Below are 6,552 nucleotides of genomic sequence, written 5' to 3'. Positions count from 1 at the left end.
CTGTGCTCAACCCTGTAAACTCTTAGAAATTTACAATTGACTGCAAAGGGTTTAGAGTCAGACAGGCCTGAGTTCAAATCCCAGATCTTCTGCATTGATCTGTGTGACCTTGAGCAAACTATTTACCCTCTCTGAGCTTCAGTTTCCTCATCTGTACTAATATGTATTTCCTAGGGTTGTTAAGCGACTTCAGTAAGATAATTGACGTAAAGGACTAGACACTGTGCCTGGCATACACTAAACCCCAACATACTAGTCAACTCTGAAGTGAGGGGGAGGTGGGCCAATGACTAGGCAATGTCAGTACTCTGACCATAGGGGTAAACCGAGGGTGGCTGGGGAGCAGGCAGACGGAAAGGACACCTAACCAAGTCTTGAGGGGCAGGGAAGTCTTAGAGGAAGCCAACAAGAATAGGAGCAGCATGTCGGAGGAGAGAACCGTCCTGGAGAGGAAACAGTAAGCTAAGCAGAGAAGTAAGCCTGGTGCTTTGGTGAACTACAAATGGTTCGCATGACCGGAGTTTGGAGGGCAGGGGGTGATAACACAACCCTCTGAGACACGCACACGTTTGTGACGAAGCAGTTTTTCTGAGATGGCAGATAGGGAAGGGCAGAGTCACAGTGCAGTCCCACCCAGATCTGTCTGACTCCAAAGCCTCTGCTGGGAACCACTGCCCGAGCAGGACACGTCCCCCAAGGATTCTTGACAGTGGTATATAGCACACAGTGCTGAGCATGACCCAGCTCGGTGATCAGCCCTTTTTTTTTTCAGCTTTGAGATATAATTGACAAAGTTGTAAGATATCTAAAGTATATAATGTGATTTAATATATGAATACATTGTGAAAGGATTCCCCCCATTGAGTTAAGTAACACATCTATGACGTCACATAATTACCCTTTTTTTTCTAGTGAAAACATTTAAGAAATCAGCCTTTTATAATGGGCCTGGACTCTGGGACTAACTCTTCAAAGCAGTAATATGTTAGTAAGGCCATTAAGGGTTAGTGGAAAGAGGATAATTGCTTGTTAATTATGATTTGTATAATATTTAATATATAGTATATTATACTCTATGATATACTTTTAAATAATAACCTCATTTACAACTTCAATATTATCTCTCATAACTTTGCAAAAAAGATATTATCACCATTTTACAAGCGAGAAACAGGCCCAGAGGGGTTAAGTGTCTTGCCCAAGGTCATAGATTCACACCCAGGATTCTCTCAGCCCAGTGCCTTCCCACCATGCCTGGAGCCAGATGAAAGAGGTGGCCAAGGTGTCCCTGTGTAGAGAACATAAAAACATACTGAAATGGTCAAAAATATGGTGCCTGTTATCTCAGTTTTTCCCTTGAGACACCTTGTATTGCTGCAAAATGATAATTGTCTACAGAAATAGACAATATCTTCCAGTGGACATTTAAAATCAAGCCTCCCAGGCGCCAGCCTATCCCTGATGATATTTTTGCAACATAATTACAGGCAACACCATCAACCCTGAGATCAGTCAGCTGACAGTCTCCTGAAATCCCGCTGTCTCCAGCTAAAATTCAGTAACTGAACAATGCACGGTATAGTGCTGTTTACTGCACTATATTTTATAACATTATCTAAAGATAAAATATTTTAATATGACTCCCAAGAAAATATATGGCTTGATAAAAAAATTTTTTTAAAAGCTAGTAAGAAAACCAATTGCAGGGAGTTCCCTGGTGCCCTAGTGGTTAGGATTCCAGGCTTTCACTGCTGTGGCCTGGGTTCAATCCCTGGTCGGGGAACTGAGATCCTGCAAGCTGCGCAGCGTGGCCAAAAAAATCAAAGAAACAGAAACAAAATGCAGGAATGTGAGAACCGGTTGGCCAGAGAGAAAAAAAATCCTAAACATAATTTGAAAGACTTTATGGCTATATTCATGTTTAGTTAGGTTGGGTTGACTAATATTGCCTAGTTATTGGTGTTTTCTTTTAAAAAGTTAAATGAAAATAATCCCAAATAAGTAAATATTATGTCATATTCAGAGCATAGTATAAGTCCCTTATTTTGAACATACTAGAACAGATTTCTTATTTTGAACATTACAGAAATTATTTTCTCTTAGCTCCTATCAAAGAAATGTTGAACAAGTAGGTAGAAAACCTTGCTTTAAGGGAGCTCCAAATTGTGACCTGCCTGGGACACCCACATGTTATTCCGTCCTTGACTCTGCACAGACTGTCACATGTGTGACTTTCAAGTACATTACCTAAGTTGTTGACTACCTCACAAATTACTCAGAAATCAAGTATGTATCTGGTTTTTAGGAGTTAGTTAGAAATCTGTGGGGAAAGTAACTAAGTCAAATATGAAATATTAACTAAGATTACCAGGCCAAAAATCAAACCAGCCTTCGATACAGGTTCAGGAAGGTGCAGGGGAGAGATGTCACCATTGTCTGAGGTATTCTCAGGGGACCCAATCCCAAGCCTGGAACACAGCCACTGATCTTCTCCCTTGGGACTCCCATGCTATGGAGGACAGAACAGCACATCACGTGCCCACCTAGGCTTCTACATTCTCTATCTTTTGCTTTGCTTAGCATCCAGGTTATCTTTTTCCTGTGTCAGGGTCAAAGATGGTGGCCAGAATCCTCTGGGATACCCCAGGGCATCACTAGAATTCTCCTACTCCTCCAATGAGTCACAACTGCCAGCTGCCTTCTCCAATCAAGGCAGATTCTTATTTTTTGAGCTCAATAAGTAAGAGTCATCATGTCCACTTTTGAAATGAGGCAACTCTTGGAAAACATGCTGAGGATGCTATACTCTTCTTCTGAGAAGTCACCCTACTTTCCTCACACAGCTTAATTTTAAATATAATAACAAGCACAAGCTTTAGAGGTAGACATAGGTTTGAATCCCAGCTTTCTCAACTCTTTTGATCCCCAGTTGTTCCTTCTGTAGAATGGGATAGCAGTGCCTTCTCTGTGGGGCTGTTTAGCACACAGAAGTTTCAATAAACAGAAGCTTTTATTATTATTATACAATGTTGATTAAAACGAGAAGAGAAATACTCAGAATATAGAGTTTGGGATGATATGAAGGAACTAGTGAATTGAGAAGTTAATAGACCCAGACCCACCCTGGATTCTGCTCGTTAGTGCCGTGGGTGCAGTTGAAGTTGGACAAAGTTGTGCAGTGTGGCGGACCAGCCAGGGTCATAGGTCTCCGTTGGGTAAGGGCACTGTGACCCTGACCCGGCTTCATCTTCAGGGGCCCGAAAACTCAATCCCATCCAGAAGTCATCTCAGGGAGGCTGACTTAGGCCCACAGACTCACAGAGGCCTGTGCATAAGACCAGATGGTCAGTGGGCCCGACACACATGTAAGCCTGACCAGCACATTCCCTCCCTGGAAGGAAGCTACCCAGGAAAAAGGTGATCAGAAGGTACTCAGAGAGTTGGGAATCTTAACAGAGAAGTTTGTTTTATAACTTGAAAATATAATGGTGTCAGGCCTTGTTAGTCAGCTGCAGAGTCTCCACAATAGGGACACTGGACAGCCAGCCAGATATTCCCTTAAGACTAAGGTGTCTGCCAGACAGAAGCCAGAGATGTGTAGCCACTCTTCTCCTCTCAATGTCTCCTTTCTTTACTTCTAAGACTGACCAACTTCCCTTCAGATCAACACATTTCTTCTTTAGATATGTTTATACTCCAATCAATCTAGTCTTCTGCCTAGGAACCTCTCATTACATGTTGATTTTAGAGTTTAACACAGTATTTCCAAGTTCTTGGTGGAGGGTTGGGGGGTTATCAGTGGGTAACTAAGGGTGGCCTATGGGTACAATAGTCTCTGCCTTGCTCCCCTCTTACAGAATTGAAAGGTCATAGAAAATTAGAATCATCTGTGTTAGAAGGGAATGCCTTCATTATATAGATGCAACTTTCTCAGTGACACGTTGACAGTTGGGGCCACACACTCAGTTCTTTAAACCAAAAATTCTCCTCTACCCCTTTTCCTATCTTCTTTCCCTGGTTTTATTTGGGGTGGATGGGAGGGTATCCATGGAAGAAGGCAAATGTGGCAACAAAAGCAGTAAAAACTAGGGTATAATGTTTCCCCTGGATACTCCCAGGCTCAAAGCTAGCTGCAGACTCTTGGGTACAAGCCCGCAGAGGAGTGATTGACACTTTGCCCTTTGAGCCCACCAGCCTCTCCCTCGAGGGTTTCCTAGGGCACCTTGCTGTGGAAACTTCTGGCTGAATGCTTAGCTGGGTCACAGGTATTCCTGTGCTTCTGCTTCCTGTGCCCAAAGCAATCACCAAAAGGTTATGATTACTTAAGTGAATCTGGAGTTTGGGGCTTAGGGACAGCTGCAGCCCCATGGCCTGACCCTTCTCTGGGTCCATCCCTCTCATCCGTGCTCCTGGGCCACTTGCTGTATCACTTCAGTCTCCATTTCATGTTAGAAAACATTTTTCCACTTTCTTCCTAGCACAGGGGTGGAGGCTGTGGAGATTATATAAACTTTCTCTTCTTTTTTTTTTTTTTTTTTTTTTGCCACGCGGTGCAGCTTGCAGGATCTCTTAGTTCCCCAACCAGGGACTAAACACAGGCCACAGCAGTGAGAGTGCCAAGTCCTAACCACTGGATCACCAGGGAATTCCCTAAACTCTTTCTGTTCTATTTGAAGTCAAGCTCACAAGTTCTTAGGCGATTTCCTAGTGCTGGGTCACTTCTTTAATAAATATTTATTGAAATCATATGGTAGTCATCACCAACCTGAAATTAGTGATGTAATAAGCTATACACCACATCTGTTAGGTAGGGCTCTTGCCAAAAACGTTTTTCCAGAATCTAATCTTGAGAAGACAATCAGACAACCCAGAATATGGGTTGACAACCCAGACTCTCTACAATACAACACTTTAAAAAGAAAGTCAGTGTTATGAAAAGCAAAAAAAAAATGGCAAGGGATTATTGTAGATTGAAGCTGTCCAATAGAACTGTCAGTGATAAGGAAAACAGTCCATGTCTGGGCTGTTCAATATAGTAGCCACTATTACATGTGGCAACTGAGCACTTGAAATGTGGCCAGTGTGACTGATGAGCCGATTTTAAATTTATTTAATTTCAATTAATTTGAATATAAATAACCACACATGGCTACTGGCTCCTGTATTGGACACAGCATAGTTCTACATTAAAAAAAGACTAATACCACCAGAGGGCAGACAGCAGAAGCAAGAAAAACTACAATCCTGCAGCCTGTGGAACAAAAACCACATTTACAGAAAGATAGACAAGATGAAAAGGCAGAGGGCTATATACCAGATGAAGGAACAAGAAAAAACCCCAAAAAAACAACTAAATGAAGTGGAGATAGGCAACCTTCCAGAAAAAGAATTCAGAATAATGATAGTGAAGATGATCCAGGACCTCGGAATAAGAATGGAGGCAAAGATTGAGAAGATGCAAGAAATGATTAACAAAGACCTAGAAGAATTAAAGAACAAACAAACAGAGATGACCAATACAATAACTGAAATGAAAACTACACTAGAAGGAATCAATAGCAGAATAACTGAGGCAGAAGAACAGATAAGTGACCTGGAAGACAGAATGGTGGAATTCACTGCTGCGGAACAGACTAAAGAAAAAAGAATGAAAAGAAATGAAGACAGCCTAAGAGACCTCTGGGACAACATTAAACGCAACAACATTCCCATTATAGGGGTCCCAGAAGGAGAAGAGAGAGAGAAAGGACCAGAGAAAATATTTGAAGAGATTATAGTTGAAAACTTCCCTAACATGGGAAAGGAAATAGCCACCCAAGTCCAGGAAGCGCAGAGAGTCCCATACAGGATAAACCCAAGGAGAAACACACCGAGACACATAGTAATCAAACTGGCAAAAATTAAAGACAAAGAAAAATTATTGAAAGCAGCAAGGGAAAAATGACAAATAACATACAAGGGAACTCCCATAAGGTTAACAGCTGATTTCTCAGCAGAAACTCTACAAGCCAGAAGGGAGTGGCATGATATACTTAAAGTGATGAAAGCGAAGAACCTACAACCAAGATTACTCTACCCGGCAAGGATCTCATTTAGATTTGATGGAGAAATCAAAAGCTTTACAGACAAGCAAAAGCTAAGAGAATTCAGCACCACCAAACCAGCTCTACAACAAATGCTAAAGGAACTTCTCCAAGTGGGAAACACAAGAGAAGAAAAAGACCTACAAAAACAAACCCAAAACAATTAAGAAAATGGTCATAGGAACATCCATATCGATAATTACCTTAAACGTGAATGGATTAAATGCTCCAACCAAAAGACACAGGCTTGCTGAATGGATACAAAAACAAGACCCATATATATGCTGTCTACGAGAGACCCACTTCAGACCTAGGGACACATACAGACTGAAAGTGAGGGGATGGAAAAAGATATTCCATGCAAATGGAAATCAAAAGAAAGCTGGAGTAGCTATACTCATATCAGATAAAATAGACTTTAAAATAAAGAATGTTACAAGAGACAAGGAAGGACACTACATAATGATCA

Source organism: Balaenoptera acutorostrata, chromosome 1, assembly GCF_949987535.1.
Source record: "Balaenoptera acutorostrata chromosome 1, mBalAcu1.1, whole genome shotgun sequence".
NCBI lineage: Eukaryota > Metazoa > Chordata > Mammalia > Artiodactyla > Balaenopteridae > Balaenoptera > Balaenoptera acutorostrata.
Note: the sequence above shows the minus strand (reverse complement) of the source record.